Source organism: Bombus affinis, chromosome 5 (genome assembly GCF_024516045.1).
Source record: "Bombus affinis isolate iyBomAffi1 chromosome 5, iyBomAffi1.2, whole genome shotgun sequence".
In the NCBI taxonomy this organism is placed as follows: Eukaryota; Metazoa; Arthropoda; class Insecta; order Hymenoptera; family Apidae; genus Bombus; species Bombus affinis.
In genome coordinates, this window is record NC_066348.1 from 8,253,306 (window position 1) to 8,276,395 (window position 23,090).

General features: G+C 36.7%; 1 protein-coding gene and 2 long non-coding RNA genes across 12 annotated transcripts in view; 2 read left to right on the forward strand and 1 right to left on the reverse strand.

The window, feature by feature from the left end:
• LOC126916483 (uncharacterized) overlaps window positions 1–23,090 on the forward strand; it is a 274,193-nt gene that overhangs the window by 133,560 nt on the left and 117,543 nt on the right. For 5 of the 10 annotated variants that reach the window (XM_050722326.1, XM_050722325.1, XM_050722324.1 and 2 more), the window contains one exon: window positions 17,879–17,971. The exons of the other annotated variants lie outside the window; for them this stretch is intronic. The gene's annotated coding sequence lies outside the window, so the exon portion shown is untranslated. The remainder of the gene's footprint in view (window positions 1–17,878; window positions 17,972–23,090) is intronic. 10 annotated transcript variants of the gene reach the window in all.
• Window positions 764–15,838, reverse strand: LOC126916488 (uncharacterized). Its single transcript, XR_007710615.1, has 3 exons — window positions 15,722–15,838; window positions 1,029–1,112; window positions 764–895 (listed from the first exon to the last, which is right to left on the reverse strand). It is a non-coding gene; the product is annotated as an uncharacterized LOC126916488 (long non-coding RNA).
• On the forward strand, window positions 1,423–10,804 carry LOC126916489 (uncharacterized). Its single transcript, XR_007710616.1, has 3 exons — window positions 1,423–10,140; window positions 10,335–10,424; window positions 10,619–10,804. It is a non-coding gene; the product is annotated as an uncharacterized LOC126916489 (long non-coding RNA).

Here is a 23,090-nt window from a genome sequence, read left to right on the forward strand (position 1 = left end):
CAGAACCAAAATGATTCTTGTTAAATTCATCGTGTTTTTAAATAAAAATGTGTTCTAGTAATAAATTATTCGAATAAATGATTCGAATATTTTAAACGAATACGTACTTCTAATAATAAAAGTTACATTCATCACTTGATGTGGGTAATCGATAGCATAAAGAAATGATCTATATCTTGACGTATTATCTAATGGAAATTAACCAGTTTTATAAAAAATTCTCTTATAAGGCCTATGATTTCACGATTAGATTAATTCTAGCTTTTCTAAGATATAATTATAAATACACGGACATACGCTTTTCCAAGATACAATTATGTAATCTAATGAATATTCTACATCAAAGAATTGAAATACATTGAACATCGAATTACGAATGTTACAATATTCTTTTGCTTCCCTGGTAAAAGGCTAAACACGAACAAAGGTTGTTTTTCTCACAAGTCCTCTACGTTATGCAAGAGATGCTATGCTAGATTTTTAATCAAGAATGGAAACATAAAAGATATGCAAATCCACAATATATCCTTTAATACAAAGTTTTCGCATCTTTTCGACAATATCGAGGATTGTTTGACGCGGTCCGAAATAAAAACTGCCTTATCGTTAATTTTCAAGCGTCGCTCGTTATTCAGTTGCGCAATCGGTGTATCGTATAATTGAATCAAGCTTAATATAGCCGTAATGAGAATGCATATGCGTTGCAGACAGTATCGCTAACTGATATCGTGTTTCAATTTACATGCGCTCGATAATATTACCCGACGCGATATCGACGCTGTATTTTAATTACCTGCCGGCGTCAGTCCGTAGAACTCTCGTCAATTTTTTATTCTTCGTCCTTTCTTTTCCTTCGTAGTTCTCGTTCCTTGCTTCCTTTCCTCGTTTTTCCATCCTACAGTGCATATGTCAAATAAATATTTTTATCTACCCTGTGACAACTGGTATAACCGTTATTTAATACGAAATCGTTCGAATTAATAATCCCGAGATAAAAGATCAACGACGAGATACGTCACATTTCTTACCTATAATGGCATACTAGTTTTCCAATCGATGTTGAATGTTTCCTATGCCGTGTGTACGTGGAAATGTTGGTAAAGTTTGCCATTCTGAAAGAAAAAGGATAGAACTTTTAGTAGATATCAGGTTCGAACAGTCTTTGGCGATTCTCTTTCTTATAGTTTAATGATTGATATCTGGTTTAGAAAAGTAGATTTATTGTACCGTGTAGATTCTTCTATAAAGGGCTTATAAGAGAATTGTAAGAATACTGTTAGTTTTATTTGAAAATTTCTTCTTTTCTAAGATTCTTTTTTATTATTAAATTAAAATAAAATATTCTTGTATTATTTAAGAAACATTCCTTTTTTTAAAGTCTGAGTGTTTATATATATAATTTTTTTTTTTTTTAAGGGAGGATTCATTGATTTTACAAATTCGGCTATTAAGAGGTGATTAATTATACAGTTCTAATATAATATAATAATACAATATAATATAAAATAATATAGCTTCGTTTTCAAATCTCAATTTTACCGTGCTTTTTATTATACAATTATAGGAAATGTAGAACTAAAGTAATAAACTCCTCGACATAGTATTCACTAACATAATAAATTTCCTACTGTTTTGAACAAACTGGCAAAATATAAAAATACATTATGAGACATTTAGCGACAGAAATTTTTCGTATTCTAAACACGATGTAAAAAAGCTAAACGAAATATCATCCATTGATGTTTTTCCTGTATCTGGGTGCATGTAAAACGCCGAAACTCATCGACGACATTCTAAGACCTCTCAATCTCAGTTTCCTCGTAAGTATTGGTGGGCTGTGAATTATTTATGGAATATTTCAATATACAAAAATGTACAATAATATGTAGAGTGCACATACTACACACACGCAAAAGAAAACATTTCAATTCTCTAAAGAACTCATGTTCTACTTCTTCGATTGTATGCGTAAGAATATAAATTTGCATAATCATTCCCAATTCAATTATAACCATAAGACCCTTGCCGATCCATACTATTTAAAACAACAATTGTGACGATACTTATACCATCGGCAATATTCTAGTACCCCTGAAAACTAATTGGGAATGGAATATCCAGGAAAACAGCCAGACAACTTTTTAGGTAACCTAATTCTCCGCAGTAAATACAAACGCAATTAAAGTGGAAAACGAGAATCACGCTAAATACACGATCATTGGAACCGCTGGAGAACGTTGTAGACGATAATGGCGGTTTGGCAAGTGGATATGGGAACAACGCGGCAGCGTCTCGTAAACTTTTATTGCGCAAAGAACTTAAAGGATGCAAACCAGCCGACAAATGAAAGACACGCCCACCGTAACAATTTCACTTTTGCGTGTTTTACGGGCGAGCATTTCGAGCCATTAGCGTGTAAACTGGTTCCGCTCGCGCCCTTAAACAGTCGACGAAACAATCCCCCGTGAAAAGTTGTCGTAAACTGACCCATTTAGGGTTTCGACGATTTTCCGCTCGTTGATTATATCGAGCGTGCTCGTTTGTTCGCGTGGATGGGAAGAACGTTGACGAACGAGGATTGTTTTCGAGGCTCGTGTAATGAAATTCGAGTGGATTCTTGCAAAGGAGTTTCTTTTAGTTGCATTGTCGTCCTTTGCTGTTCGAAACGAAGGAAACTTTCCAATTGAAGTTTCGAGGATCGTTGTTGAGTCGTGTAATTAGATTAGAATAAGAGCTTCTTCGGGGCAGTTTTTTTTAAATTTGATCGTGTCGTTTCAGGTTTAGAATTTAAATTCGAAGCTGGAATTACAACTTGGAATTGGAGATCAGTTGACTCGAAAATTACAAAGTTAAATTTTTAACGCGGCACGCTAGATGCAACGTAGATTAATTTTCAATTCTCTTTATCCAATTACTTCCGCGCGTTTCTTCAATATCGAAAAACACCGACAGATTGCACCGATTTTCGAAACAAAGAAGCAGAGTGCAATTGTAAAGTTCCGTTTCAGTGGTACAGCATCTTTCAATCGATTCGTAAATTTCGTAGCACGATCATTCGCCTAATGGCGAGTTCCCATGGACGAAACTGCGGCGTGTTCGGCGGCAATTCGGCCGCAATGCTTTTCGTTACAGCTGTTGGGAAACCGACAGCGGTGTTTTCGATAGATAGCGAAACATATTCGCGGATCGAGTCCATTAATCCTTTCTCTCTGCCGAATGCTTTTGTTAATAACGGGCTCGAGGCTTTTGATCGGGTTTATAAAGATTCGTAATCGGCAATGGGCTTGAATTTACGAGAATAATATAACGTACGGTACTTAATCGTGCGTTTCAAAATATCTGTTAGCCGATTGGGGGGGGATGTTGAAATTCAGTTAACTGGAAAGTTTCTTCGAACCGATCTTGTTCAATCTCTTAATTTCGTTCGTCGAATACTTAGATTATTGGCTAATCTGTTAGAGATACATCTGGAATGCTGGAATGAAATAAGAATTATGATCTATAGGATTATCAGCTGCTGACGTTATGCGAATCATTTATATCATTCGTTGATATTGCTTCATCGAGTTTCACTTCAAAACTCCTGTTAATAAACTAAATCAATATTATGTTTCTTTATAGAGTTACATACCATAAGGATACCGAGCCAACTACCATTTGTTTCAACATGAGTTTCACTATCTTCAAACTTATTACTTTCCATCTTTGAAGGAGCTTCGTATCTCTGATAAATAGAAACAGACCCGTTGCTTTTAGTTTCTACCCGCCGGGCATCATCTTCGATCTCCATCTAAAAATCCTAGAATATTCTCCAATGAACAAACCGGTACGCGTTGCTACACGGTCTTATCTGCATATGTGGCACTTTCAAACATTGCATAATGAATTTTCCGATAGACAAAATATTTAAGAAATAGCTTTTCCTCGTAAGAAGAAGGTTCATCCACCTTCGCGATAATTGCATGTTTTATTCATACCATTTTCTACTATCGTATAATATCAACTATTGTCTTTATCCACGTCGACTGTATACCGTTGCCTGAGATAAGATCACGGGCAACAATTAGATCAAAGAGCTTCGTCCGCAGAATATTTCATACATTTGCAATAATTCGCAAGTGTCCAAGTACTTACACACGATACATTTACATAAATTTGAAGAAGCGTCGCAAGGTGGATCAATGAAGGGTGCCGGGGTTGAGGACATCTGGCAGGGTTGAGAGCTGCTGGCGGGCCAGGGTGGCAGCAGAGAGCGAAAGAAGAAGGTTAGCTAGGTTGGCGGGGGCCGGATGGAGGAAGGAGAGGGCTGGCCGACGAGGGATGGCGGAAGGTTCAGGTGGAGGGGTCGATGGTGGCGGAGAAAGGTCGGTGAACCCGGGGTCGATATCCGCACGGCGACCGACCAACCTAACATCCACCCCAGACTCCCTGCCTCCGCCAGCTGATCTACCTGATCTCTCCGATTAAATTGCGCGAAGGTATACGCTTTTTCTTTCCGGCAACCGCGCCACGAGCCGCGTCCTTGCACCCGTCTCTAAATCGAGCCACGTGTTCCGGCCACGAACTTTCGCGAACATCGCTTTCGATAAAATTGAAAAGCAAAAAGTAGGAGGAATCGAAAGGAAGAAATTCCTCTTTTTGTCTTTCGTCACCTTCCGCTTTTTTCCTATTCTAGTCGTTTGGCAGTTGGCTTACTTAGTATTTCGTGGAAGTTCCTCGGGTTTTTAACATTCCAGTGAGCGACAGAAGGCAGCACTTTTCTTGCCTCTCAGACTTTCTGATAATCATCTTTCTAGCTTTGCACGGTATTAGGATATTTTTTTCATTTTTCTTGTATTTTTCTATTTGGGAAACGGTACTGTGATAGGCACAAATGGTTCCCAAGACTCTTGCGACATTATCGTCGCTGGTTGACAGTAAGAAGAATGGGCAAGATTTCAACGATGCGTCGTCTTTGAGAATATTCAAGGTTTTCTTTGTAGACCTTAGAAACGATTTCTCGTTTGGGAAATGGTGATTGAAAAAGGACACGATAGGCACTTTAGTATTCACTTGTTCTTTGAGAATATTCTAAGATTTTTCGATGGAGATTGAAGATGAGATTCGGTCGTTAGTTTAGATTTGGTAGAGAGTTTCACGTGCTTTGTGAATATTTTAAGATATTTCAGAGAATCTTGGAGCTGGTATTGGGATGGAGGAATAGTGGTTGAAAGGAGAAGGATACACGTGTCCAGTTAACGTTGACACGATAGAAGGTTTTCATGTTTTTTGGACGATTTTCGAGAATTTCGTAAAAATTGTTTTATTTATGTTTATAGAAATTTTTGTATAGAAATGAGGTACCGTATTATAGTAGCTACTGTATTATAGAAAAGATTTTTCTATACCTAACATATTTTTATCCCTGTTATTTATACTCATAATACACTTTTGATACATAATCCTCAATGTGAAATTGTAATTTAGAAAATGCTCTCTTTAATATTATTTTTAATTTTCATTTCGTTAAAATCCAAAAATATTTTTTTTAGTAAAAAGGTTCTTTCAGTACCTATTTTAAAAAAATATGTTTAAACACATGACGTGTTTTCGTGTAGGTTAGTAATTTCAAATTTTTCGTCCACCTTTATTCATCACTTTACCCTCTGCCATTTTATAATCGGAGGGTAGTTTAAACTTCCCCTCACGCCTAAATCACCATTTTCAAATAACCTTTTCAGGTGAACGTTCTACTTTTACGATTTTTCTCGCGTTCATCTCTTTCATTACCTCTCCAAGGCATCTTTTTTTATCAATTTCCCTACGTTTTTCGATCACTTCGTCTTTGTTCTTTTTTTTTTTTTTCCTAAAGCTTCTTTGACATCGCGCGGAAAACAATCTCATTCGAACTTTTTTCCAGATTTTTATCTCAACGAGGGTCTCTTTTTGTAAAATGCTCTTCCTTTGGTAGCGAAGTCAAGCTCACCTGTTTTAAATGTGTACGTAACCACTTAAACCCCCTGAATACTTCGTGCAATCCGAAGTCTAATTTTCTTTGCGAAATCCTGCTGTTTCACGACCGGTATAAAAGAATTCGCTAGCTCTTCTAATTGGAGTGTTGCAAGATAAATGAGCAAGAGCAACGAAACTTGAAAAAAGAACGCCCCGATACCGCTCCTGCTGTTACAAAATTATTCTTTTAGTTTGCACTTCAGATCAATTAACCTCTGAAGTGTCAACATGAATTTCAAATGATTTTCCGCCTCTTCTCGGTTTTTATACCTTATTAATAAGAAATTCATTTTTGGAAAATTTCCATTCGATTGTTTACCATGCCGATTAATGTATTAAATTTGTATCATTGCCATTATGTATTGTGTATTATTATCATTTTTAAATCATTTTAAATCATTGTTCATCACATTGATGTAAATTTGAAAAATATCATTCATTTGAAATTTATTCTTTTACTACCCTTTTGGTATAAATTTTGCTTTCGAATATCTTTTAAAATTGTTTCTATGGAAATATTCATTTGGTAATCTTCAATCTTATCTCCGATTTCTTTTCATGTCGATTCAAATAATTTCCATTTGCCACAAATTGTTTAATTATAATTAAAGATATTCTAGCAGACATCAATACCATTTATATCAAACATCTACGTGCACCATGTTTTATTTAATCATAAATTAATCTCTCAATTTTTCCTCCTAATATAATTTTCGATATTTTATCCCATAGCTGATTCGCTTAAATTTCCAGAAGATCAATACCTTAAATATGTACTTTGCACGTAGCCTCCTATCATTTCTGATCTTTTTATTTCATTAGAAATTGCTCTCTAATCGTTATTCTCTCTGAAAATAGCTTGCAGTTATTCTACCACGGAAGTGTTTCTTAAATTTCCGCGAATATCCTCTACCTTTTATATCTACAACGAACGGGGTACATTACAGTTTCTGAAGAATTTAAAAGTCGAATTCTCGTTTCTGTTGATTAACCTTCATCGATTTGTGAATAACCCTGACGTTGTAGTTCCCTGGATTGGATTAGCGTGCCGGGTCCGCCTTAAGCTCCCGTGTTCATATCATGGGATCCTGTCGATCCTTCGTGATTAAACCTCCTCGAACACATACATCAACCACCCTGGATTATGGTAAATGCACGTATTATGGACGAAAGACGCCTTCAATCTATCTGTTTCTTGCTAAATCGTTTCTGCTTTCAACGTTATCAACGTTATCTTTACTTTGCTGAGATACAAGATTTCCCGATTTTGGTACTCGTCTTTTATTTAATTTCAATTTATGTGTTTCATTTAAACATGGGGTGTTCGACGCTTGGAAAGTTTATTTTGCAATTCTTTTGTATAAAGAGATAGAATTGTGATATTTATATAGAATAATATATAAAATAGCCAAAGTGTAATACTCGTTGTATCACATTATGGACAGTTGTGTTATCCATTAAATATCATAAATATGATGAACACTTTACCGTAGATCGCCGCTTTTTAGACTTTTCCTTGGAAGAATGTTACGCAACCCTATTCGTTTTCGTAAAATAAATACTCAAATAAAACGTGAATAGATAACAATAAATCAAACAATTTTTATTTTAAAATGCTCTTTGAAATATTTATAACTCTGTCGTTTATTACCACTTACAAGGACAAAACTAAATTTACATATTAATGAGGTAAATGTGCTTGTTTATTTTTGCACGAAGAATTTCATTCTGGCTGAATATCTGATGCGATGGAGCATCTTTATTTTAGTATAGATACGTAGCAGATGTCAGAAGTGTGTTTAAGACAATTTTAGAAGTGATTAGGTATTCTGTTCCAATTTCAAGCAAAAATTCATTTAAGTGACTTTTTGGAAAGCTGGATTTTTATATCTACGTCGATTAATAACTTGGTGAATTTTTCTTGATTCTTTAATGGCAGATGATTGGCATTTTTATTTGAGCGGTGTGTGGCAGTTACAAAAATTTACACGATATCTCATATCTCTAGATATCTCATATATTTTTGCATAATACACCCATTCCGAAGATTTATACGCTTTTAAATTTCCCATAAAAGCGTATAAATCCGCAGTATATGTGTTACAAATTGCAACTATTTTATCCTAATTTAAAAGAAAAAAAAAAAGAAAAAAGGAAGATACCATAAAACTAAACAAAGACTAGAGTCGACCAAAGCCTCAATACACTTTGATTAAAATGATAGTTCTTCGACACTGAAGAGAGTCGAAGGGTCAACAGTTGGACCTGTCGGTCCCGTAGCCGCATTACGTCTCATTATCGGTAATTGTAAGAATAAATCTTTGCCGACGATCTTCCGTCGGTGTCCGGTCAGTCTGGCCCCGGGGTGCGCATAATTTCCTCCATGGAGCGCATTTAAACGCTTCCTCCCCTGCTGTCTCAGCTTCCAATTCAGTACGGAACGTCGCTAAAAATACCGATACACCGAGTGAGGAACCCTCCCGCTAAACTCGCGACCATTTTAATTTCAAAGGGAACACCGATCCATCTCCATTTATCGAACCTGATGCTCTTCTCAATCGATCGATACTGTGTAAGCAAGCTGTAACAGGATAATGCGTTTAATCGAATTAATTGATAAATGAGAGTTTGACATTAAGTTTAAATGGAATTTAAGTTGCAGATGTAATCTTGAAATAGTTATAGTTTTAAATATACATAGCGTTCATAGTGTTGGAAATAAGTGGTGGTTTGATAGGTTCGATATTAAGTTTCGGATTCAATTTATATTTAATGATCTCGAGGTTATATTTTAATACTTTAGAATGTAAATTTGTATTAGCTTTTGTTGTGAGTATTCATTGAGAATAGGGTTGATTCAATATGTTTAACGCGGAATTTGAGATTATTTGACGAGAGTGACTTTTAATATATTAGGTTCGAGTGAATTAATGTTGACAATTTTTAAATACTCTGATCTTCCAGATAATTCCTATCTAAAGAAAACACTTCTGGAATGTGGCACATTAGTTACTCTAAATCCAATTCTAATACTATAGTATCGTACATACATAGTATATCGTACTCGAGAATTTTTCAAAAAGAACCTCACAGACCTGTTAAATAATTAAATAGAAATAACAGTAATCAGCAAATAAATGTTTCAGAATTATTCTTACAATCATTGCAAAGATATCTAGAATATCACGAAGATGTGAAATAAGTAGAAAAAAACCAATTATACTATGAACGGTTATCTTTCGAAATTTCAATCATCACGTATGTACATCATACATGTACTACACTATGTTCACGTATTATGTTTTGCATTGAATACTTCCATAAAATCTTTCTCAACGTAGCGGCCCGATACGAACAATCAACCATTTCAAACCTCCTGAACTCACACTATCGTCTCGACGATTACAATGCTCCCGTTGTGCCGGTTATTCTAACCAGCTGATCTACGCAAACACTGACCAATTCCGTTATTAGTCTCTGATAGGGCAAGACACATTGCCCGCGTGGCTGCTTATCACTCGTGAACGTATTATGCCAGTACATGTCCACGAAGTTATGGCGCAAGAAGTGTATACGCGTGTATGTATGTGTATACGCGTAGTAAGAGTCATATGCAGTAATATAGTATAGAACACAGATACGTAAAGACACGTAGAACGGGGTCTCTGAACCCCGCAGATACAATCTCTCTCTCTGCGCACGCTATCTATCTATCTGCTTGGCTGGCGAGAGAGCCGGCCTCACATACCTCCCGTCCTACGTAACGTAAAAATGCGTCCCGACACGCGTACAGAAAATATACACGGAGTGGCCTCTATTCACCGGCTCCTAGATACGCTGATACGCGGCTGCTGGCTCGTGCCTACCGGTATCTCGATCTTTTTCCTTCTATTCGGCCTCTCGGTCTCTTTCATTCGCAGAGGGTAGATGCGAAGAATCACAAGTATATGTATATGTGCAGCGGAGGGTTTGGTCCATGATATTGATCATGCGGAGAATCGAAATTTATTTGTCAGTGTTTGAAGAGGTTTGTGAGTTGGGTTAGGTTTGCTTATTAGTTATTGCTGGATCGAGGACGGGTTTATAGAAATTAGTATCTTCGTTCAGAAAAATTTTGTTCGTAGGAGTGTGAAGAAGTATGTGAGTTGGGTTAGGTTTGATTGGTTTACGATGATAGTGACCACGTAGAGAATCAACATTTATTTGTGAATGTTTGAAGATGTTTATGAGTTGAGTTAGGTTTGCTTATTAGTTATTGCTGGATTAAGGATGGGTTTATAGAAATTTGTATCTTCGTTCAGAAAAGTTTTGTTCGTAAGGGTTTGAAGAAGTATGCGAGTCAGGTTAGGTTTGATTGGTTTACGATGATAGTGACCACGTAGAGAATCAACATTTATTTGTGAATGTTTGAAGATGTTTATGAGTTGGGTTAGGTTTGCTTATTAGTTATTGGTGGATCGAGGACGGGTTTATAGAAATTAGTATCTTCGTTCAGAAAAATTTTGTTCGCAGGAGTGTGAAGAAGTATGTGAGTTGGGTTAGGTTTGATTGGTTTACGATGATAGTGACCACGTAGAGAATCAACATTTATTTGTGAATGTTTGAAGATGTTTATGGGTTGGGTTAGGTTTGCTTATTAGTTATTGCTGGATTAAGGATGGGTTTATAGAAATTTGTATCTTCGTTCAGAAAAGTTTTGTTCGTAAGGGTTTGAAGAAGTATGTGAGTCGGGTTAGGTTTGATTGGTTTACGATGATAGTGACCACGTAGAGAATCAACATTTATTTGTGAATGTTTGAAGATGTTTATGGATTGGGTTAGGTTTGCTTATTAGTTATTGCTGGATTAAGGATGGGTTTATAGAAATTAGTATCGTCGCTCAGAAATATTTGTTTATGACAGTTTGAAGAAGTATGCGAGTCGTGTTAGGTTTCATTATTACTTGAGGAATTGGGGATGTGTTTATACAAATTCATATCTTTTATTAATGAGAATACGATTTTATACACACTCTTAGCAATAACGAATTTATTTGTAGCATTGGAGCTTAGTGGAAAAGTTTGTGGATTGGGTTTGAGTTAGGTCTGTTTACTTCAGCTCTTTAGTTCACCTCAATTGTTGGAGGATTGAGAATGGGCTTATACAAACTGCCATTTTTATTATTCATATATCGATGTGAAATGTAGGTGGCTGTTCTGTGCCAATTTTGTAACTGTTAGAACAGGTTAGGGATATCAGAATACAAGAAGTACCAATTATCATTTTTAACGTATGAAATCTTCAATAGTAATTTTCTTTACAATAAATAACGAAAGAGAAAGAAATATTGAAGAATGTTGAAAAATGATGATGGAAAGAAAGAAGCAGATACGCGAAAGGAAAACGACTGGCTAAGAGGAAGGTGTAGTTGAATTAACTATAAATCAGAGCGAATTCAGGCGATGAGAATTATTTATGGCCGGCTCGATCGGACTCGCACAGACCTCTTTGAACTGTGTTTCTCTTACGGTGCACCATAAATACGATAGCCGTGAAGAATAGGGACGGCCGTAAAATTCAAACGGTCTCGCGACCACGATTCCTTCTCTCGTTATAGCTGTAATATAGTATCTATTAGCGTAGAAAACTCTTGCAGCTTCTCGTGTCGTTGACGTAGGCTCCATTCGAGCCTCCAGCTCGAAGTTATCTTCCAATCAAATTCTCAATTTTCAGCAGCGTTTTGCTTCTTATAAGCAAAAATAGAAATTTTCTTTTTATCGTTATTATATCCAAGCATTATGTTGTTTCTTTTTTGTCAATTTCTAATACAATTATCTTGAAACATATTTTTTAAAATGCCCATGTATAGTGTTTGAATTTGAAAGATTCAAATTGAAGCTCAAATTTATATTAGAATTTCAATTTATATTTGTGATTTGAAATTGAAATTGGAATCTACATTTAAATTTCGCAAACATTACTACTTACAAGTTACGAATAAAATAATAATATAATAAGAATAGATTCAAAACGAACAGTAATATTCCATCCGTTCCTATCTCTATCGAAATAAAATTCTACAAATTTTTTATTAGATTAAGCAACATCTAATAAATATTATGTGTGTTATTACATCAGTGCCGTTTCAACACTGTATTCAACGCAGTATTTAGGACTCTGTAAAGAGTTGTTCACCTACTCTGTATTCTAAAGTCAATCTTACAAATATGTCAAATTAATTATTTGTTCCCTATAGAAACCAGTACAAAACGTCCTAATAAATCCAATATATTATTTCTCCAAAAGAAGGTACATCTGTTTATGGGTTTTTAATCTGCAGTCAATCTGATGAATCTATCACAATTTAATTATTTCTTTTCTATAAAAATCACTGAAATAGTCTAATAAATTCAATATATAATATTATGCGATATTATGCTCTCTCCAATAATAATGAAACGTATATGAATCAGCTACATTCTAATCTGGAATCGATCAGATCAAATCAATCAAATGAACCGTTTCTTCTCCATAAGAAAACCACCGAACTAATCTAATAAACCCAATATATAATATTACGTCTCCTCCAACAACAACAAAAATAATTCCCATATTAATTAGCTAGGAACCAATTCGTTAAATCAATCAAATTAACTAGTTCTTCGCTATAAAATGCCACTATGGAACAATTCAATAAGTTGAATCCACTACATTTTCTCCAAGAAGAAGAGCACATATGTATCTGTGTCGATCGATTTTTCTCTGGCTGACGAGAGAAACCACGGAAATCGCTGGTTCGGTTGGACAGCCGACCCCAGGGGTCGAACGATCACCGGGTCGCGGGTTCAAGCGTGTGGTTCGTGCGCGTTCCTCCGGCGAACAGGCTGGCTGAACATCGGGCGAAGGGGTCGAGATGTGCATTGGCCGGTTAAAATGTGGGGCAGTGCTGCGATTCGTCCTTGGTATTCGTGCGTTTCACAGTCCACCTCGAATCCGTTCGTCCTTCTACCGGGTGATTCTCGCGGTTCCAAACTGAATTCGTGACACGCTTCGCGATCTCGATTTCCATCTTGGCCTCGATTCCCCCGGTTTATTTTATTTGTCCCGGCAGTAGATGTTTTGTTTAATTGTACGCACACATCTACACGGATAACTATTTTATTTAATCGTATGTTGGTCGTATGTCGATACGATTCGAGCTTGAATTTTAAATCCGATGATTACAACGTTGCGTTCCATGCAGTTTTTATGATCTTAATAGCGCCAACCTATGGCTCGTATCAGCTCGTTTCATTGGAACTTTTATGTAAAGTAAAGGTCACGGAGGTTATTCGCTTTGGAAATTTCGAAATCAGTGAGAAGATTTAATATGTTTGCTCTAAGATTCGGGGATTGACCCTTCGTCGTTGTGACACGTGGTTTATGTACTTTCCAGGTCTTTTAGATTGACCTTGCCTGGTATTAATTCGGTTTTGCTGTATAGTATCCATCTACAATATTTTATGCTTTTTTCCTGACAATGATTTGACAGCATTTTCTGATTTTTCTGTTTTTCTCAGCCAGTAATACGTAGCAATATAAAACATCAATACAGTTGCGAACAGTGCTATAAAATCATCGTACAAACCGGAATTATACTTATCAAGATTGGTATAATTTCTGTTCCAGGATGTAATACGAATTACTGCAAGAGTAAATTATAGAATATAAATGACTATTACCCATATGATAATTTAAGACGAATGTTATTAATACTCGTAAATATCAGTTTGAAACATTTTGTCTGCCGCTCATATTAGGTTCCCCGAAAAGTGTCTTTCTTTCGCAAACGTATTTTTTACAACAGTGCACCTTCGTACAAAGGTGGAACCAAGTCTGTGAAATGTCGCGGTGTTTAGCTCAACAGAACAAAATGGATCGTCCGTAACTCGACAAAATAATATGAAACGAAAAACGTCGTGCCTCTATTATTTCCTCATAAAACGAAAGAAACTTTCCGGACAACCCGATAGAAATGAAAATAAAGGTAGAAGAGTAAATCAATAAAAAAAAAAAAAGGAAAAAAGAAAAATGGGGGAAAAATAAATAGTTAAATCGATAAGGGCGAAATAAAACCATTCCAATTCCTCAGAGATATCGAGAGTACCGATACAATCGCGCAGCTACCGAGCAATCAATATAAATAAATTGATAGATACAACGCTATAAAGCCGTTATCGGTTTTTCTATTAGAGTGAAAAACTGCAATCAATCGTAATCTTTTTTCCGATAATCAGCGAGAAATCCGGTTATGGAGGGTTAACAGTCCTCTCGTTCCCTCTAAGATAGCAATGGCGAAAGAACGTTGAAAGTCTCGTGATCGTTCGCGCGACTAAAATTTCCTTAGAACACGCGCAGCTGCGATCTATAGTTCGCGTGATCGCTCGCGCGATCGAAACTTACGTAATTGCTACTCGCACGACCAAAATTCCTACCTGCACGTTGCTGCAATTGCCCGTGCTATGTATGTACGGTTGCAAATTGTTTTCTTGTTCTCCGGTGATTGATTTATTAGCGATCTTTGCAAGAGTTAGAAATTCGATTTCTTGTTCGCAAAATCTTGGGAATGGTGATCTCAGTGATCGTTATTATACACAGAGATTAATGCATTAGTACGTCTGCGAAAGTCAAGTGGTTAGTGTTAGAATTTTAAAAATTGTAGATTTATTGGTACTTTGTGAGTTGATGTTTGTATTTTATCATTTTCTGACTGGCCTGCTTCTCATTTTGTTAGAAACAGAGACAGAATCTAAATGGCAAGTATTTATAAGACTATTTTAGACACCGTAACTTTATCTTTATTACAATTCCCACAGTTAAAGTCACAGTTAAAGTATTTATGGAACTAGCAGCGTAAAAAAGCTAGCAAATTACCTCCAACTTTCATAAATATTCGAGACCTTCCTGTTAATATATATATATAATTCATTTATTGTAGATTACAAAATGAATAATTAGCAGATAAAACTATCTTTGGTATTATATCTTTATCTCTACCGTAGTTCCAAAAAATTCTATATATAACACTCATACCTTTAAAAAATCTGCAAATATCGACGAACTGTTCTCAGCTTCCACAAAAAGAATTCGGAATATCCCAATTAATTTGCATCTATTCGCATCTCAGAAATATCTTTCACACCGTATCTTTCCCTTCGTAACAATTTTCAAAGATAGAACATACACCTATGTGTATTCAATATCCGACAGAATAACATGCAAGAGCAGGAATGATGTGATTGCTCGTGTAAAAAGAAGAAAAATACGTAGAATAAAATTTGTTTCATTTTCGAATTATTTCCCAAGAAAATCGAGCTTGAAAATTTATCAAGCGTACTTGACAATACTAAATTCGAACTGGACAGGACTAAATAATCGACAGGAGGTTATTCTACGTGTGAAAACAAGTCGAAAACGTGGAATACAATTTTTTCACGGGACGATTTGTTTCCGAGAAAAAAAATTCTGTTCCATATATCTTTCTTTTTTTACACAAAGAATCACATCGTTTCCGCTTTTACATGTTAGTCGGTCGGACTCTGCACATATAGATACATCACAAACGACATCCAAGTACGATCAACACGCAATCTCCACGAATACCAATCAACACGTTGAAATTTGAATTTTCCTGCGTCATCCCTCAACCTGTCCACACCTCTACGCACTCTCATCGTCATGGGTATATTACTATTCTCTAACCACAACCTACACCATTCACGGCAGATGTCAATACGCGTGGAAATGCTAACGAGCACTTTTCACCATGCTGCACACTCTTCTCCTCGCTTGGTATCGCCGGCAGCGTAGAAGAGTATCTACCACGTCGATATGCAGACAGAGAGAGGATCGTGGTCGTCGCGTTCATGACTCGCGGGACTTGCGTGGCTCGTGATTTAGTCACGTAGCTGGCTCGTTTAGCCGTGATCGTTAGCGGTCGTGTTATATGGGTGTAACGTGATTCTCGTGTCACGTAGCGTAACGCGTAAGCCCTTCGTGCTAGCGAAAACGAGAGAAGGAAACGACCGTATTGGACGAAACGAGCGGTAGAATGAAAAGGGTTGGAGGGTAGACTTCGTGACGTTGTGTCGTTCGAATGGACTGATATTTGGAAATAACCCGACGCGTGCTTCAACGAAAGTGAAACGAGCTTTCGTGATGTTTAATGGACAGCCTGCTGAGGCTTACGAGGCTTTTGTCGAGGTCATTGGTTCTCGGCTGATTTTCGGGGTCGTTGAAAGTTGGATGCTTGTATCATTGGTTGACACGTCGATTTCTGCACCTTCGTTGAAGCTACATCATTGACGTGGTCAAGTTTTGATCAGGCGGTTTCTGGGAAGCAGGTCGATTTCTGTATTTCAGTTGGGAATCTACTGATTTCTGGACTTTATCTGAGAATCTCTTGATTTCTGAATTTTAGTTGACGCGTCAATTTCTACGTTTTTATTGGAAATCTGTCGATTCCTAGGTCTGATTAAAATTATGTCGATATTTAGATCAAACTGTTCGATATTAGACAAGAAGTCCAAGTTCGAAGTGGCTGCTTCTAATTACATAGACTCTGCTTCTACTAATCTCCATGATCAAGGTGTATAGTTGCTCATTGTAAACCTAACACGGTTATATTAGGGATTATACATTATATTAGAGAAATTTGTTTCATTTATCGTTGTAACAAATAAACAACAAGAATACGAAATTGATGCAGAAGAAGAAAATGAACAAAACCGACACTGACTATGATAGAGAATATCATAAATCTACAAATCCTAGATCCTAAAAGAAGCAAAACTTCCGTTGATTCCGCGATGTTTACCAGGTCGCGGGAACAAACGAGAAAGTACATTGAACCTATGGTAGATCAGCGGCTGCCAGTTTCGTGATAACTGGCAATGAGTCAGAGAGAGCAGGCTCATGGGCCTCGATAGCCTTTACCGGCTGGCTGGCAGGCGCGAGATTGGGAAATCAGACATTACCGGCGTTTCCGTCTGCTTGTGCACGTATCACGTGTACCGCGAACAGGATAATTTGTGTCGAACGCGTGACCGTGCTGGCTGAGATTTATGCGCGGAATAGCCACGCGCTAGTGTGCCTCGATGTTTATCTACATCGCTGTCCGATCTCTCTCCCTTTCTCTGTATTTCGCTTCGGCTAACTGTTTCTCTCCTCTCACGTATATGATTGTTGGTTGGTTTTGTGGGTTTTGCTTCTAGAATGGGGACTAATCTTGGGCCGTTTATCAGATGCAAATGTTCCGTCTTTGCGAACGAATATGGATAAGGGTAATTGGTTCGTAGCTGCAATTTTGTTGCTTTAAAGAGCAGTCCAGTAAATTTGTCTATAGTGTTTGATTAGATTAAAGTCGATTAATGACTCGGAAGGTGGTGAACGTTTTGTAATTTAATGAGCTATCGTTTTTATATGTTTGGTAACGTGTGTATATGTGTCTGGAATTATCAGTACGTAGAATTTATAATACAAGTTTTCGGTTTGTGATTTTACATGGAATTATCAACCACTGTGTTTAACGTGTATAATATGTGTATGTTAGTTGCATTAGGAAAACTGTGACAACTTTAAAAGTCGATTTATAAAGAACTTATAATAAGCATGTATAGTGAATAGAATTTATAATGAAGTTTTTAATAGAGTAGTTAAAAGATTAATAAGGGAACGTTAATATTAGATGATATTATCGTCACTAAAATCTGGTTAATATAACATGGTTACAGAATGATGTAAGCCCAGGAGCTAAAACACGTCCATTATCCTTAATGACGCAAGGAAATACGTTCGTCGCAATAATTATATCCACTTTAAAACTGCCAAGCGATCAATGACATAACGGTTCGTGTTTTTCTGCTTTCAGGTAAGAGTCACATGTCATCGTTTACAAATATTCTTCCACTTGCAATTTCGAAGGCATTTAAACACTGGACCTGACAAACGTAACATCTTCAAGGTACGATATATATACAATAGTTACAAAAAGTACTCATTTCATTTGTCATAGCATTTACATACCAATTAATTAAGTCCAAGTATATCAAGTTTTATACCGTTTGGTAGTACTTTCATATGACTAGGAAAATGTAATACTGTGAAACGTGGAGACTTGATAGCGAAACGTTTCATTGGAAAATAAGAGTATGTACCTATAAATACTTTTTATAGCCAGCGTAATTGTAGCCACTTGGCTAATAACTTTTACTCGAATGTACATTTTTAATAATTATGTTTGAAACGTAAAACTTGGATGAGTAGTTTTAACGAGCCCGCAGCTGGTGTGTGATTGATGCACACACGTGGTCTAGGCTGCTTGTTAGCGCATTAGTAGCGTACCGAGATTTCCTCGAAACGATGTCAAGGCCGTGACCTAATGCAAGGTCCTTGTCCCCGGCGCGTCTTTCTCCACCCCTTCCCCCCTTTTTCTCTCTCTTTCTCTGTAACATCTATTTTCCGGTGTTGGAATTTTCACCGTGTACGAGACAAACTCGTGGTGGAATCTATGTCGAGTATGTGGAAACTCTGACATTGGTCGTTCAGAATCTGATTAAAAATCTACTTTCTTATAGAGAAACATAGTTGGGATAATACGGTTTTTTATTTCGTTGAAAAGCCACAAGCTTAGATACATTTGCAAGCAAACCATCCCGTACATAGGAAATTAGAAACTTCTGTTCAATATTCTTCTGTGTCGTTTATTCTGTTTTATTCTGTTAACGTCAGAATTGTCAAAAGTATCAAAATGATCCAGATTTTTGATTATTACGATTATTAAAATCACGTAGGTGTTTTATTTTAATTATAAAATTAATATCGTTTTTCACTGAAAAGATTCCTTATTTCCATCATATCAATGCAATTATGAAAATTCATTTATATGTAATATATTTTGATACCTAGACACGTTCCACTATATGATTAGAATTAAATCGATATGTTGAACATATGTCGAGTAACGTAATATAAAACAATAGTCAAATTTTGTGAACAAAATGTATAAAATATTCCTACTAACTGTTAATATCGAACCAAAATAGAGTACACGTGATATACGCAGCTTATAGAAGCTCTTCGAATCTCGGTGCCTATACTCGTTGTAAACATTATACGTAAATTGATATTGTATAAGATGCGTGCGTTTTATGAAAAATAGCAAATTATGTCATTACATTGAGGAATTTCCAGAACCTGTTTTTCAAATTGTCCGCCATATAACATTTTTTTTACGATCTCCTTATCTTGTCTTACACGTAGCAATGACGTCGTCTCGATGCACGAAACACGTAAACTTAAACGACTTCCGACCGATTTTACCATCACAATATTTCAGTTTCATCGAGTATATAGAAAATATTATCAAAATGTATCCGGTTGATAGTAATATGTATGTTGTTCAATACATTCTTTCTTTCAACTCTCTCAACCCTTGTGAGACGTATACGGCGATGAAGAAAAATGTTGGCACAGACCAGATTTTCTTGTAAAATCCTATGTAAAATTCTAAACTACATACAGTCTATAGTTTTTGTATCCATTTGTTCATATATATCAAGCAGCAAGCCTATAAAACGTAGAAACACGACAAAGAAGAAGCCTTATTATTTACGCATGATTTGTTTTTCATGTAACGTGGCTATCGATAGATTTCGCAGAGTTTGTCGTAGCTGCATAAATTTAAATACGGTTACGTGTATGTTATCTAAATAATAATAAAATGAAGAGCAATAATAAAAATTAAAAACACGATATATTACGCTACACGACTTAAGGAAACACATTTGTACGCTATAAAACCAGACGCTGTATAGTCGAATTTTCCGTTGTCTTTTTCCATGCACGTCGAAATAAAAAGCTTCCTGCCTTTCTCCAGAATATCAAGAAAAGCGGCACAAGGGTCAAAAATGGACTGTCTCTAAAATTTCTAGCACAATTACAGCGCCCATTTTTCTGGACCTTTGGTATCTTCCATGCGCCGCTTGACCTTTTAACGCACAAATCTTTCCTGAATTTGATTATTCCGTGAAAAGTTTCAAAATCGAATCGTAAAATGTTCGAACATGACTGACTCGCGTAGCTCTACCTTATTACGCGCGTCAAACGTAATTTAAATGCAAGAATCCGCTAGAATCCTGTCTTCTTCGATCGATTTCCACGGGTCGATTCCCTTGGCGACATGAATGGAACAGAAGGCACGATTCGCATTTAGGTCTCGTAGAACTGCTAGTCCGGCCGATAAATATGCGACGCCGCACGTCCGCGGATCGTAGGAAGTTCTCGTCGCTTTCTTTCCTCTCTGGCTGCATTCCCTTGCCGCTCGCGTGTAGAAACCGACGACAACGACGACAACGACAACGACAACGACAACGACAACGACGACAACGACAACGACAAGGACGACGACAACGACGAGAACGGTGAGGATCGCCAGCATCGCCGGATCGGTGTCGGTGACCCGTCATCGAATCGACCAGCTTGACAATTAGCCGCGTCAGAATCCCAAACGACACCGTATCCGACATCGACACCTTTCTAATCTGCATGATAAAGGGCCGATGTAATTAAACGCCTGGATAAACGTTCAAGACACCGTATGAAGCCTATTATGCCACCGTGAGTCATGCCATTCCTATCGATTATCGTTTTGGTGCGGCTAATTTAATGAATATTATTACGCGATATCGATTCCTTTCATCTTCCGTTTCATTATTAATTGCTGGTTTTCAATTGACGAATTAATGAGCCTTTGTCTAGGAATTGTTTCGAGCTGTTAAAGCACGATGAGCTGATTCGTCGTTTGGATTGTTCATCTTTTCGATAGAATGGTTTTTCTATGCTAACATTGTCTGGCATATTACGTTTTAATAACGTTCGTTCTAATTTTATGGGTTGTTTTATGGTGTTATTAGAAATTAAATTAATAATAGTTGAAAGTGTTTCATTATCGAAATTCATTTTCCCGTTAAATTTTTATTATTATTTTATATTTATTATTGAAGTTAGGTAATAACTCTGTCGCGTTGTTTTGTTTCTAATGAGAATTACGGTTAGATAGGATTTTTCATGGCATGAGTTTGCTCGTAGATTTTCCAGTCGGTTATAACAAAGGTAAATAATAAAATAAATAGTTACAGGTTGTATTTTTTATTTGTTTTGGGAATCGTGTACATTGCAGGACGATGAAATATTGAAGCGTTCAGGGAATTTTAGTTTGTTCTGGTTTGCCAATTTTTGGTCACCTTCTCGTCATCTTCATTAAACTGTGTAAATGATGTCGAAATGGAATTTCTGATAAGATAATTTAGTTGGAATATGTGTCCATTAAAACACCATGACAATGTGTAATCCCTTTTACTGTGAACAAAATTAAACATAAAAATTAATAACTCGAAGATGGAATATTCCTATGACTAATGAATATTCACAAGATGCGTTAAAAAATATTTCAATATTTGTATGATCAAGGAAGACATTAACCACAATGAGCACTGATTTAAACATCTAAGGTATCTTCAACATCAAGAATTGAAACATCAAGAATTACATTACTTCAAACTGAGATCTATAGCGATCAATGAAATTAAAAAGAGCAATTAAAAGTCATAACTAAGTAACTAGAACAGTAACTAAACAGTAACTAAAAAGTCATAAAGTTGTAATGTTCTATCAGCCAGAAAATATATGATCAATGATTCCTAGATCTTTCATATTCTATCGTCAAAAAAAAAAAAAAAAAAAAAAAATTATATCAATTCCAAACATAGAGCTTTCAACGATCGATAGAAATCATTCACCAAAAACGAAGGTAGTTGACCAAAGACTGGGAGATCTAAAATATCCTACAGCAAAGATCGCTAGAACCAAACACAAGCGAGACATAAGAACTACTTGGCTACTGCGTGGCTCAAAAATTTAATGTTCTCCATAACAAAAGCAGTGAGAAACAAAAGAATCCAGTGACTCAAGAACTTAACGTTCCCCAGCGCAACCAACGAAAAAAGCAACCGAACGTTCCAGCAACGTTTCACTCCCACTCTCCCTTTTTCTCTCTTTCTTTCTACCGCAAGTAACGAGGAACGCGTGCTTGAAAACGCGACTGTAGACCGTGGCAGACTATTCTCTCGCCTCGGCAGTCGCCTCGCTGTCCTTCTCCTTCGGCTCCTTCTCCTCTTCCTAGTCCAAGGTGGAGGAGGTTGTTGCACCCTCCTCGAGCATTGTGCATGCGTGCACGAGGGTGCCTAGCCCCCTTCATCCTCTATTCTGTATGCAACCCGTCTCTCCTCTCCGCGCTGGTGCAATGACACAGCTTCGTGGAAAGGCATCATAGCGGAAGCATCCAGGATTATCGATTGCTCCATGTCGCAAGCCGTGCGATCCTGCGCTCTTTCCCAAGGAAAAGCATGCTAATTCGGCCAACTTTTTTCTTGAAACTTAATTCTTACGGACTTCTCCTTGAAATTCAGTTATTGCAGATTTTTCCTTGAAATCAAATTTCCTTTGATTTGGGCGTTTATTTTATTGACCGTTTTAGACGTTTTAGAATAAATCTTTGAATGTCAAGAATCAATCACTAAATTGATTAATTCGATGTGATTGATCAGTACGTAAATTAGTAGTAATTTTGGAGACAGTTCGACGTGTGACTATCGTTTCAGCATCATTGATCGTCCTATCTCGAGAAAGGTATCATGACGAGAGAATCCAAAATTATCTAACGCCCAGATCTTCCTTTGAAATTCGATTTTCTCCGACGTTTTCAGTTCATTTGCTTTGAACGATCGTTTTGGCACGAAATCTCCAACTTCGAATAATTTGATTAATTTCATGCAATTTCATCGACTGAAAAATTAAACCATTATCTGAATAAGGATTGTCTCCGAGAGTTTTATTTGTGGTGATTGATTTGTCATTATCGATCGTTCTATCTCGAGCCATGCAACTCTGTGTTCTTTCCTCGGAAAGTACCTGTTCTTCGAGATTTTTCCATGAAAATAGAAACAATGCACGATCTTTCGCAATGATAATACTTCAAACGAAACCAATCGTCTTCACACTTCCGCTTCTGCCACTGCTCTTGA